A 14,345-nucleotide genomic window follows, 5' to 3' on the forward strand; every position below is an offset into this window, starting at 1 on the left:
CTATGTCTGTGAGTCAATACAGGGAAATTTGATAGGAGTTTGGTCTTCAGCTTGGATGCCAGTTCAACTCTAAATTTGCCCGGTTCTATTTTGGGGCATTAAAATCTATATGTGCTTAATATCTCAGCCACGCTGCCATCCATGAGGTTTGAATATCCTTTATGGAATGAACTTGATCCTCCTGCCTTACTTTTGGTCTCTCTCCAGAGAGGCTAATGTGCTGGCATAGCTCTGCCATTTGTCAGCCAGAAGTCTGGTTACACATTTGCTCGTCAATCTAAACCTAACCTATTCATACGCGCACTTGGGGTTTCCTGTAAATCAACCAGACGTTCTGTCACTCACCAGCAATATCTCTCCGTAGCGTTCTACACCCATGTGCCTTCGTGAACGATTCACTATGTTTGTGGAAGAAGCATTCAAACCAAAGTGCTTTTTCAGGAATGGTGACACCAGAATGTTATAAATCTGTTCATTACCACAAGGATAAATGATATTTCTGCCAAAGACTTTTGATTACGGGTACAGTAATGCATCTCAACACTTTCTGAAATTTAAAGGTCTGTCCTCAGAGGTAAGTAGGATAATGCATGACTAACAAAAGCCAACCCCAAATTCCGGAGCTAAACTGTCCCTGTCAGTGTACTTGATCGTTTCGAGCAGACGCTGCCTTCGAAAGTTCATAATGTTATTTCTATTCTCCTGATATTAACGTCCAGGTAAGGCTGACCCCATGGTTTGTTAAAGGGCAGGTCCTTCTTAACTTAGCATGCTTTATTGTGAAGTTTCTTATATTGGAATTCACACACGCTTTTCAACAGTTGTGCTTCAGGAGTCTGCTATGGTTTAAGGACGAGATTTCATAGAATTATCAGTTCATCATTCATTAAAATATTATAACATTCAGTTGATTTGTCTCTTCAGAAGCTTAAGATATTTGTTTCCGATTAGAGTAATTAGTTGTTAACATTGTTTTTAAAATAGGTGATTTGACTCTAGCCCTCACTAGCTCTTCTGGCATCTGCAAGAGGTACAAAGCAACCATGGAACTGGAAATTTAAGCAAGAGAAATAGCAGTTCTTACTGACACGTGCACCGCGTTGTGGTGGCCGGTTAACTCCAGTGTTTCAGCATTGTAGAATGGTGTTTACATGTAGAGTTAATTCATGAAAACTATGGATGAAATGAAGAGGGGAAAGCCTCCAATCTAGCATATCTTCAAAGAGCACGTTTTATTCCCACAAGTGCCTGAAAATGCCTGGTGTCATTACTATTCACTTTTGTATCGTTACTATTCACTTCAAGCACTTGGGGATATGAGTATCAGTGCTGTAAAAAAAATCCAGTATCTGTGAAAATCCAAATAGTGTTTCCTCTAAAATTAAAGACTCACAGATAGAGCTGTATCATATTGGCTTTCAAGATGTCCAAAATGAACAGAATATACATTCTGGTCAGAGAGTAATGGTGGTTCCTTACAGTTTTGGATTCTGAACAGGCTCAGCAGATCATCATTAAAGTTCTCGAGTCTGGGTTTCAAACATCAAGTCGCTTTTTGATAGCATAAAGATTAGTGTCTACCGAAGTAAAATTCTGTGCCTCAGTGAAGTGTAGAAATACCTTCCTTCCCAAGCCATCTCTCCTCTTCATTCCTGTTCATTCTCAGGGCAGCTGTTTTCCTCTATCTGATGTACACCCTCTAGTGTTTCCTGGATGAAGTACAGAAACTAAAGCTCAATTTACAAATAAAAAACATTATTGCAGTCTTGAAATATTATCCCCAGTTAGCATACTCTAAAGCAAACTTACCACCAGATGTTTTGACATGAACTTTAAGTGATTGCCAAAACTTTTTCAGCTGAGAGTCTCAAAGCTAGATTCTTGTAATCCAACTTCAGATCCCAAAAGAGGACATTGACTTCTACTCTATTAAGCTTAGATTCCTTTCCTTAGAATTCTTATATTCTAATTTACGTTTATTGGGCTATGCAGAGCAGGGAGGTGTTCAGTAAGAACTAAAGCATGCCAGCAAGCATTTCTTTGACCTATTTTCCAGGGATAGAACTTACAATGAATTCTCCTAAGTTACTCAAGAGGTTCAGGGTATTTTTGACTCAAGAGAGAAGTGATTAATTTTTTAAATGGCTTTACAGAAACCATGGGCGTATTTTCCGCCATAGAACCCCTTAGGTCAAACCAGAAAGAGTAGCCATTTGGGAAATGTATTCCTTATGAGCACTTTTTCTTGACAGAGAAGAAAATATATTTCCAAACCTGTCAGCTGCTGTCGCTGCTACTTTGGAAGCCAGCCACAGCTGATTGTGTGAGCTAACTATAGGCCAGGGTCATCTGGGGATCCACCCTCTTCACAGGGATGGCACCCACAGCTCGCCAGAGCATGTGGCCCGCCAGTTCAGCCAGAACAGCCCAGAGAGCTATTTTTGGTTGGCCTTCCCACTAGAAGACCCTGGACTGTCCTTCATGCCACCAGCATCCAGCTTCATACTTAACTATTCTCCACCGTTATCTGATCTCTTCTCTTCTTCACACCCTCTTTTGAGTCCTGTGTAGCAGCTTGATAGATACATCTAATCGTACTATTAACACTGATCTTTTGCTTACACAGCACAAAGCTCATCACATACAGCTCTGCTGCTGTGCTGTGCCCAGTCCCTCAGTTGTGTGTCTTTATGACCCCATGGACTGTAGCCTACTGGGCTGCTCTGTGCACGGAATTTATTTACCATGAAGGATACTGGAGCGGGTTGCCATTTCCTCCTCCAGGGGAATCTTCCTGACCCAGGGATCAAACGTCTCCCATGTCTCTTGCACTGCAGGCAGATTCTTTACCACTGAGCCATGGGGGAAACATATATAGCTCTACTACATATAAAATTATTTCAACCAAGTGCCTGAGCGAGAAACTTCAGACTAATTTCGCCTCTTTCATGTCTATAGTCATCCACCACCTCCCATCACTTGCAGGCCTAGTCCATTCATATTCCCAAAGATCTGTTGTTGATCCTCTCCCCTTCCATGCTTCCTGTCATCACAGTTTACCCACGTTTGCTTAGACTTCTGCAGTAGCCTCCCAGTCAACCTTCCTGCCTCCAATCACCAATATTCTCCATAAGCTATCTTTCAAAATTATAAATCAGAATGTATACCTCTTCTGTTTAAAATCCTTCCATGTTTCTCCATCACCTATGAGATAAATTTTGACCCCTCTACACCAGCATCCTTCAAGATCCAGAGAGTCTTGCCTACTTTTCCAGCTCATCCCTTATCATTCCCTTTATGCTGTCTTTCCATCTTTGCTTTCATCACATAAATATAATCTATGCTTTGACCAAATTAATTACTTACTCTCCCCTAAGCGCACCATGCTATTTCATGTCTCCAGAGCTGCCTGGTGATCTTATCTACCTAGTGAATTTCTAGTTTTCTCCCATTACGATTCAGTTTGACCATCACCTTTTGGATGGAGCTTCCCCTGACACTCTTCACTCCTTGCACAGCTCACACACACAAACATATGTAGTTAGTCCCTTGATTCTCTGCAGGCCATTGTTTACTCTTTCTTCTTGTATCACTACACACACACACACACACACACACACACACACACTTTGGGCTCTCCAGTTAGACTACGAGGCTTTTAATGTAGGAAACTTACATTATTGATTTTTGTGTTCCCAGACATTATTTGCCAGACCAGGGGTGGAGACAGTGAACAAGACAAACATAATCGTTCCCTCCACAAAGCCCACAGTTCAACCATCTCTCCATTGTCCCTTGAGTCTGACCTTTATACAGGACTCTGTCTGTCTGCATTGAATATGCTCCTACCTGCCATCCCTCTGGGCTTGTGGAAGTCTTGCAGTTCATCATGGCATCATTCAAGTCTTCTTGCCAAGCCTTTCTCTTACAGGGAAGTGGGTTATGAATTGGTTAAAGGACCATATCTAAGGATGCTGTGTACAAAACCAATGCTGATCATAAGGAGGCTTCTAGAAGTACCACCAAGGCCTCTGTCATACCTATATTTTGTGTCAATTGGAGGTTTTGCTATACAAAGAAAGCACATGCTTACTCCTTGTGTGAACAAAGTGAAGCTGGTTAACAGTGATATCCAATCACAGAATCAATATGTATTGATTATCTCTTGCCACACAGCAAATCATACCAAAGTGAGGGGCTTAAAACAACAAACATTTATTAATATTATCTCGCAGTTTCTCTAGTGCAGAGAACTCAGACCATCCCTGTGAGCAGACAGGAAAAATGCTCAGTCTTCACTGGGGAGACTCCCATCTGCTTGAGGGAAATGAAAGGACAAGACAAGTCTAAAGAAATCCAGGGGAGAAAAATGGCAACATACTCCATGACAGGCATAGGAAAGAACAACACTTGAGAAGAATTTAAAGATATATCCTGGGCTCCCATTTTCACTCAGCAATAAGGCAACAAAGCCCTTAGTAAGCAGCTGCTCCCGTGTGATAACCCACAAGCTCCAACTGAACACAGTCCTGACACTGCCTTTTAGCATGCAAATTGGCATTTACCCTATAGTCATCTTAGAGGGCCTTCCTGGTGGCTCAGTGGTAAGGAATATGCCTGCAATGCAGGTGACATGGGTTCAATCCCTGAGTTGGGAAGATGGCCTGGGGAAGGAAATGGCAACCCACTCCAGTATTTTTGCCTGGGAAATCCCATGGTCAGAGGAGCCTGGCAGGCTACAGTCCACGGGGTCACAAGAGTCAGACATGACTTAGGGACTAAACCACTACCACTGTCTTACAGAACGGTTGAGAAAGATACCCCTGTCTCAATCAAAAATGTGAAAATTGAAGACAGACCAACAAGGCTCTGACTTTGTGGAGGAGAGAATATTTTTGTGTATTAAATACACAAGGAAAATAGTCATATATTTTTATCTTAAGATGCTATTACTATGCAGCTTCGTTCATTCATTCTTTCATGTTGCCCACCTGGATCTGTTTTCATTTGAATTTTCCACTCTTCCAAGCTAAGTCTTTGGCTTGTAGGGTTTTACTTCTTGTTGCACCCCGCCCTTTGTAAAAGATGGGGACTGGTGAGTGCTGCCAGCAAATATTTGATCGACTAATTGACAGGATGGGTCAAGTTTCTACACAAAAAATAAATGTGAAGGAAAGGTCCCCCCCTTCCTCATTTAGAGAATTTTTTGTTAAACCCTGATGGCCAATTCCTATCGCATCGTTGTATTTTAAGCAGGGGACAGCTGGAGCTCACTGCCTGCGGCCTGCCCAGTCTTTATTCTTTCACTGAAGGCAGGAAACAGCAGGACTCTGCACATAGCAGGCTCATCAAAGACAAGCCACTGACGTGGGCACTTAGTAAGAATAGGCTTGCTGGCCCAGTGCTGGCTTTGGGGAGCCACATGCAGGCACACACTGAGGAGCGCTGAAAGCAGTCTTCTCCCATCATCCTTTGCGGGTGGGGGGAACGAGGAACAAGGCTCCTTCCCTTTTATAACAAATGACCTATTTCAGTGAAATAAGGAAGGGAGGGCAGCCATGCAGTCAGCCAGTCAGTTCTACGCCACGTTGTAGCGATGTTAGTATTTCATACCAGTAATTCTGTCTAACAGAAACTCATCTTGGCTTTTTCCCATTCCTTTTAGCAAGATTGCAGTTGTAAATCAGCCAGAGTGTCCTGGAGGCTGCTTCAGGTTGGTTGTTGTGAGCAGTATAGGGAGAGGAATCTTCAGAATAATTTAGAATACGAGTCTAAGAGGGAAGGTCAGTTTTGCTATTTAGAATCAGAGCACTGTGCCAAACTTGGCTTTGAAGGGATGCTCTAAATGTCGGGCTTGGAATCTGAATATAGAATATCTAATAAAACACAACAATTCATGCTTTTACCCCCACATGACTTAGTTCAGGTTCTCAGTTCTGACCTCTGAGCCATCCTCTAAATTTGGGAGGCCACTTTAATAATAATCCATTTTGCATTGCTGCAGTCCCTTTTTAGTCATAAGAACAAGTTTTATTCACAGCTCCAAGAGGACAACAGGGTGGGTGTTTTTGTGATCTGAAGGGCATTATGAACAGAAACTGAATTTGTAGGGAGACTTCAGGTCCTGGCCCTCTCTCTCCAGACTCTAGCTATTTTCCTCCTCCTCCACCCAAAGTCCCCTGGCAGACACATTTCTACTCTCTGTTTCTATGAGTTGTTTTTGTTTTGTTTTGTTTTTTTTACGATTCCATAGATAAGAGATACCTTGCAGAACTTGTCTTTCTGTCTAGCTTATTTCACTTAGCATAATACCCTCAAGGTCCATCCATGGTGTGGCCAGTGGCAGGGGTTCTTCCTTTCTCATGGCTGAATAATATTATAGTGTTTACATGGAACACATCTTCTTTGTCTGTTTATCTATTGATAGACACTTGGGTTGTTTCCACATACTAGCTATTGTGGATAATGCTCAAGTGAACACGGACGTGCAAATATCTTTTTTATGTGCAGTTTTCTTTTCCTTTGGATAAATGTCCAGAAATGGGATTGCTGAATTGTATGGTAATTTGATTTTTAAGTTTTTTGGTCTTACTTATGAATACAGTGTGATTATAGGCAAGTACCTTGACCTCTCTGGGCCTTTCCTTCTTTATATCTAAAATTAAGAGACAGAGTTATTCAAGGAATGACTCTGAGAATTGAGAAAGCATTTTTTAAAAATAATTTTATTTACACTTTTGGTCGTGCTGGGCCTTCCCCGCTGCGTGGGCTTCTCTGCAGTTGCAGCGGGTGGGGCCTCTCTCTAGTTGCAGTGCACGGGCTTCTCACGGCAGTGGCTTCTCTTGCTGTGGGATCTAGGACACTGGGGCTTCCGTGGTTGTAGCTCCCAGGTTCTAGAGCACAGGCGCAGTAGTTGTGGTGCACGGGCTTAGTTGCTCCACATGTGGGATCTTCCCGAACTAAGAATTGAACCCACATCTCCTGCATTGGCAGGTAGATTCTTTGCCACTGAGCCACCAGCAAGCCTAGATTCTTTTTTTTTTTTAAGTATTAAGAAAGTGGAATTAGAAACTGTAGTGCAGGGAGATGAATGGCTCAAATTGCTCCAATAGCAGCTGCAGAATCAAGACTGGAGTCTATATTTCATGACCCAGAACTCAGCCTGGCAGCAGCTGGTTTGTTAACTGAATGCAGACATGTTTCTCTCTGAAGTCAGTCCCTCTGAGCTAAGGAAGGATTGATATGAGACACAAATTAAGTAGAGCATAAAAGATCAGATTTATCCAATTCCGGGGACCCTCATCCATGTAGACTACAACTCCTGCCAGGTTTACCTACCCCGCCTGGCAAGTCACAGACACACACAGGACTCAGCAGGCATTCCTTACTGGAAAGAATTTAATGCAGGGATATCTATGACGGCCCCATGGTTGGGGAGCATGAGTGAGGAGGGGACTTGGACACAATCCATACAAAGAGCTACAATCCATAGATTTGGGCTCCATTGCAACTCTCCGCCTAAACCTCTTGTTCTGGCCGGGGCCCTGTATCCTCAGCAGATTTGCCTCTTCCTTGGGTGCCTACGAGCGCTCCCCCTCAGTCGGGTCACTACTGAATTACACAAAACACATATCTCCCCTGCTGCACTGGATCTCTAAAGACCCCCACTCTCTGTGGAGATAAAAGGAAAACTGAGACCCCTGGAGACAAAACACAGCCCCCTCCCAGAAAAGCATCATTCTTGGTCAGACCCTCTCTAGCTTTTTATAGAAACCACTGAGAAAGTAAGAACACCTCAAGTAATACTTAACTCTGAGCCCACTGTTTTAATTATTAACATTTGGCAGCCAAAGGAAGCAAACAATAGCACTTCATTCAGACACTGAAGAAGGAAAAAGGAACTTCTCATACCCTGGTCTTTATAAGCTGCTTGAGCAATCACTTTGAATGAGCACATGCAGCCTTCACACATACCAGCAAATGCTCCAAAGTGGGATGATGGGTTCATTCACTCTGCAAATATTTATTGAACTCCACATACTTCCAGGTGCTAGGAATACACTGGAGAACAAACAGACAAGAATCCCTGTTCTTGTGGAGCTTATATTCTAGTGAGAGGTATAGAAGGCATTTTTTTAAAATTATAGTTGTTTACAATATTGTATTAGTTTCAGGTATATAGCGAAGTGATATGTACATATATATATTTTTACATACACACACACACACACACACACACACATATACATATGTATATTGTTGTTCTTTAGTCACTAAGTCATGTCTGAGTCTTTGCAACCCCATGGACTGTGGCCTGCCAGGCTCCTCTGTCCATGAAATTTCCCAGGCAAGAATACTGGAGTGGGTTGCCATTTCCTTCTCCAGGGCATCTTGCCAATCCAGGGACCAAACCTGTGTCTTCTGCATTGGCAGGAGGATTCTTTACCACTGAGCCACTGGGAAGCCCATATATGTGTATGTATACATACATATATTCCTTTTCAGATTCTTTTATTATTACAAAATATACAAGATATTACAAGATATTGAATATAGTTCCTTGTGCTATAAATTCTTATTGTTTATCTACTTTATATACAGTAATGTCTATCTCTCAATCCTATTGTTGTTGTTCAGTTGCTCATTTGTGTCCAACTCTTTGCAACCCCATGGACTGCAGCATGCCAGGCTTTCCTGTCCTTCATCATCTTCTAGAACTTGCTCAAACTCATGTCCGTTGAGTCAGTGATGCCATCTAACCATTTCATCCTCTGTCATCCCCTTCTCCTCCTTTCCTAGCATCAGGGTCTTTTCCAATGAGTCAGCTCTTTGTATCAGGTGGCCAAAGTATTAGAGCTTACCCTAAATTAATCCTTCACCCCCTACCTTTCCCTTTTGGTAATCATAAGTTTGTTTTCTAAGTCAGATTCCACATATAACTGATATCATAGGATAGATGTCTTTCTCTGTCTAACTTCATTTAGTGTGATAATCTCTAGGTCCATCCACATTGCTGGAAATGGCATTATTTTATTCTTTTTTATGGATGAGTAATATCCCATTGTGGGGGCTTCCCAGGTGGCTCAGTAGTAAAGAATCTGCCTGCCAGTGCAGGAGACACAGGAGACATGGGTTCAATCCCTGTGTCGGGAAGATCCCCTCGAGAAGGAAATGGCAACCCACTCCACTATTCTTGCCTGGGAAATCTCATGGACCGTGGAGCCTGGTGGTCATAGGGTCCCAAAGAGTTGGACATGACTTAATGACTAAAAAACAATAAATATTCCACTGTATATTTATACCATGTCTTCTTTATCCATTCATCTTCTGATGGACATTTAGGTTGTTTCCATGTCTTGGCTATTATAAATAGTGTTGGTATGAATATTAAGGTGCATGTGTCTTTTCAAATTAGAATTTTTATTTTTTCTGGATATATGCCCGGGAGTGGGATTGCTGGATGAAAATAGAGCTGGTAGCTCTATTTTCACTTTCTTAAGTAACTGCCATATTGTTTCCCATATTGTTACCAACAGTGTAGGATTGTAAGTTTTTTCTCTTCACCCTCTCTAGCATTTATTATTTGTAGACATACAGGTGGCCAATAGGCAGGTGAAAAGATTCTCAACATTGCTAATGATTCAGTTCAGTTCAGTTCAGTTCAGTCGCTCAGTCATGTCCGACTCTTCGAGACCCCATGAATCGCAGCACGCCAGGCCTCCCTGTCCATCACCAACTCCCTGAGTTCACTGAGACTCATGTCCATTGAGTCAGTGATGCCATCCAGCCATCTCATCCTCTGTCGTCCTCTTCTCCTCCTGCCCGCAATCCCTCCCAGCATCAGGGTCTTTTCCAATGAGTCAACTCTTTGCATGAGGTGGCCAAAGTACTGGAGTTTCAGCTTTAGCATCATTCCTTCCAAGGAAATCCCAGGGCTGATCTCCTTCAGAATGGACTGGTTGGATCTCCTTGCAGTCCAAGGGACTCTCAAGAGTCTTCTCCAACACCACAGTTCAAAAGCATCAATTCTTTGGCGATCAGCCTTCTTCACAGTCCAACTCTCGCATCCATACATGACCACTGGAAAAACCATAGCCTTGACTAGAGAAATGCAAATCAAAACTACAGTGAGGTATTACCTCACATTGATCAGAATGGCCGTTAGCAAAAAGTCTACAAATAATAAATGCTGGAGAGGAGGCAAACATGTAACAACACAATAAATAAGGAAATGATATAGTATGTTAGGAGGTGAGGAAAAAATATAGTAGGATAAGAGGAATGGGGACGGTTGGGATCCTATTCCACATGGGGCAGTCAATGTTGACATTAATAAGAGGGTAAACTTTTAACAGAGACCTAAAGGAAAAGAAGAATGTAGCCAAGTGGATTATCTGGAAAACAGGACTCTACACAGAGCAGCCAGTGCAAAGATCCTGAGGTAGGAGCTAGAATGTTGGTGGAACATTAAAGAAGCTGCTATGTCTGGAACGGAGTGGGTGTGAAATAAAATAGAGGAAACGAGGTCACAGAGGAAACAATGGACAGATAAGTGGAGCTCTATGCGTGTTAGTCACTCGTGTCCAGCTCTTTGATCTCATGGACTAGCCTGCGTGGCTCCTCTGTTCAGTGGGACTTTCCGAGGCAAGGAATACGTGGTCGGGGGGGGGTTGCCTTGGAGAAGTATTTCCTTCTCCAAGGGATTTTCCCAACCCAGGGATCGAACCTGGGTCTCCCGCATTGGCAGATGGACTCTTTACCATTGGAGCCACCAGGGAAGCCCAAGTGGAACTCTATAGGCTCATATACAAGCTTTTTGGAGCAGGGGTATAACACCGCCTGCCTTGGGTTTTGATAAGATCCCACTCTGGCTGCTGCGTGGTGTCTTCATTAAATGCTTAGTTAAGGCCACAGGGATAGGGCCTTGTACACTTTTACTTGTTTTCCTCAAAGATGTTCCAAGTTGGTGGATTTCCATACTGACACACAACAGCATCCCCTACTGAACAGAACTTTCCCACATCCTCCGTCATGAGTGCCCACCCCCAGGAAGCATAGTCTTGGCCTCTTCCATCCCAGCATCACGTGGAGATGGACAAAGAAAGGGAGGAATCTTCTCTTCCCCTTCTGTTTGCCAACTTCTCAATAATTCCAACTCCACCTAGCGAGATCCATTAGAGCTAATTAACAACCCTCTTTTCAGGAGGTGTCTCTTCACGATGATTAATTCTGGGTCAGAGACAGAAAGCTTGTTCCATCATAGCTCTTTTTAAAAAATTATTATTATTCAGGCTTCTAATACCGGCATGAACTGCGGGTGAATTTCTGAAGTCATGTTACTTAGCTGTCACAACTAGTAATAGAAAAATTCAATTTATAAAGAATTAGGAGAGGCAGGAGAGGCATGCTCTTCGGTTTAGAACAAAGGAGATCAATCCTGACACAATGGCAGCATGACATTCGTGGACTTTGAAGATTCTAGGCTTCCTCTTCATTAATTAGACAGAATCAAGAGTTCTGGTGGTTAATTATTTGCAGAAATTGTGCTCTGCAAAAGCAGATGCCAACTCATTCCAGCCGCCTCCAGCTGCAGCTCTGCATGATAATTAAACTGAGTGTCAGTCCTAACCTCAATCTGGGTGGGTAAATAAACCCTCTGTTGGCCACCACCATCCTCCACCCCTCAGGTTTAGATGGGGTCATGTGACTTCCTGACACAGGGACCACAGGAGGCTGTTCTAAATGGATTATCCTGGAGAGGTAGTACTTTTAAATCCACATCCAGAAACATAAGATCGAAGTTACCTTCAACCGGTCCCTACAAAGGACATGTTGGAGGGGTGGGTTGAGAGCAATTTGCATCAAGGTCAGTTGGTGCACTTGGGTTGTTGCTGTTGTTACCATTGTTGTTCCAGAGTTGAGTTCTCTTTTTAAAAAACAACTTGATTTGTTCTTAATTTTTTATTTACAAAAGTAATATACATCCTTCATATGAAATTCAAGCTATGTAGAAGTGTGTGCATGAATGCTAAGTCGCTTCAGTTGTGTCTGACTCTTTGCAACCCTATGGACTGTAGCCCTCCAGGCTCCTCTGTCCATGGGATTCTCCAGGTAAGAATACTGGAGTGGGTTGCCATGCCCTGGGGGGAGGGGAAATAGGACGCAGTACTGCTGTTCCAGAAACAGAAATGCAGCTAAAGTTAGCCCAGGGCCTCCTGTTCCCTCAGTAAGGCAGAAGGCAGAGCCTCATCTCTCATCTGCCCTTTCAGGCATCAATTTCTTGGGGGAGGTTTATCCAGAGGACTTCAGATCTCAAACTGCACAGAGCCTTGAGTGTCTGATTGGCATTCAGGAAGTGCCATGAGTGGCAAGATGAGAGTGGCTGCCTGGCAGGCCTTTCCCCAAATACCCAGTTTGCCTTGGGTGGTTTGACATTTACTGGCATTAAGATCCTTTGGCTGTTTCACAGTCCATTTATTTAAGGTATTTGAAACTCTCTCTGCAGAACAGTTAAGGTTATAATATTAGCCTGGCTGACATCAGACCCTCTCTCAGGTTACCAAGGTTATTCTGAACACTTAGAGGTTACCCAACTTTAAATAGCAGTAGCAAGTTTTGTCCACATCTTGATTACAGCATTTATTACACTCCATTGTAATTATTTGGCTACTCGACTGGCTCCCCCACTAGAGAGTTACCTCCTTAGGGCAATGACTGTGTTTTAAGCATCTTGGTGCTGCCACCTCCTAGCTGGACATGGGATACAGGTTTCAGGCCAACCCTGTTTTACTGGGCTTTTATTATACAGTATTTGTTTGTTTGTTGGCAGGGTTTTTGGTGGTGGCTGTGGTTGTTTGTTTCAATGTACATAACTTGACACAGGATAGTTTTGTAGATCAACTTGCTACACTATAGTACCCAGTGGTTTAATTAGACACTAATCAAAGTATTTCTATGAAGATATTTGGTAGGTGGGATTATCCTTTACAACCAGTTGACTTTTTTATTCTCTTTCTTTTTTATTTTTTCAATTATGAAAGTACTCATGGTGGGCTACAGTCTATGGGATTGCAAAGAGTTGGACGTGACTGAGCTACTAACACACACATGATAACACATTTACGGGAGACTTGGAAAATACAGAAAAAAGTTACATATAGTTCTGCTATATATTACAATTATTTTTAAGTAGATAAGATTTTTAGTTGGTGTTTCAATATCAAGCTCTCAAAAATTAATGGAATGAATATACAGAGAAGTAGAAGGATATAGTAGACCTGAAAAGCACTGTGAACCAATTCAACATAATTAAGATATATACAATTTTCACACAACAGCAGGATACAAATTCTATTCAAGTTCTCATAAACTATAAACTAGGAGACACTGGAACATCAGTTCAGTTCAGTTCAGTCACTCAGTTGTGTCCGACTCTTTGCCACCCCATGAATCGCAGCACGCCAGGCCTCCCTGTCCATCACCAACTCTCGGAGTTCACTCAGACTCACGTCCATCGAATCGGTGATGCCATCCAGCCATCTCATCCTCTCTTGTCCCCTTCTCCTCCTGCCCCCAATCCCTCCCAGCATCAGGGTCTTTTCCAATGAGTCAACTCTTCGCATCAGGTGGCCACAGTATTGGAGTTTCAGGTTTAGCATCAGTCCTTCCAATGAACACCTAGGACTGGTCTCCTTTAGGATGGACTGGTTGGATCTTCTTGCAGTCCAAGGGACTCTCAAGAGTCTTCTCCAACACCACAGTTCAAAAGCATCAATTCTTTGGCATTCAGCTTTCTTCACAGTCCAACTCTCACATCCATACATGACCGCTGGAAAACCATAGCCATGACCGCTGGAAAACCATAGCCTTGACTACTGGAACATATCCAAGGACATAAAACGAGGTACAAAATTGTCATGACCTAAAGAAATTGAAATCATACAGAGTCTGTTCTCTTACCACTGTGTAATTATGTTAGAAATCAATATCAAAAGATATTTGAAAATAACCCACATATTTTCAAGTGCAGTATGACATTTACTAAGAGAGATCTTTGACTTAGCCATTGAAAGCCTCAATAAAGTTAGAAAACTGAGGAAAGACAAAGAGCTATTGCAGAGAAGAAAGCATTTAAATGAGAAATTAGTTTCAAAATGAGAAATTAATATCAAAGATACTTAAAAAACCCCATGTATTTGGAAAACAACCAGTTGATTTTAAATAAAAGAAATTACTTCCAATAGTGTGGATAGGCCTGACCAGCCAGTCTTAAGAGTAAAACTGAGGTTTTCTGGAGAAGAAAAACTGACTCAAGCATCCAGCTCTGCCTGAGTTTCCAGGCTGCC

At 42.5% G+C, this 14,345-nt stretch overlaps 1 protein-coding gene across 2 annotated transcripts in view; it reads left to right on the forward strand.

Annotated features, from left to right (window-relative positions):
* The first annotated feature begins 312 nt into the window (after positions 1-312).
* ITGB6 (integrin, beta 6) overlaps positions 313-14,345 on the forward strand; it is a 151,706-nt gene continuing 137,673 nt past the window's right edge. For both annotated transcript variants that reach the window (XM_010858981.1, XM_010858982.1), the window contains exon 1: positions 313-574. The gene's annotated coding sequence lies outside the window, so the exon portion shown is untranslated. The remainder of the gene's footprint in view (positions 575-14,345) is intronic.

Source organism: Bison bison, unplaced genomic scaffold (genome assembly GCF_000754665.1).
Source record: "Bison bison bison isolate TAMUID 2011002044 unplaced genomic scaffold, Bison_UMD1.0 scf7180017864452, whole genome shotgun sequence".
Classification (NCBI taxonomy): domain Eukaryota; kingdom Metazoa; phylum Chordata; class Mammalia; order Artiodactyla; family Bovidae; genus Bison; species Bison bison.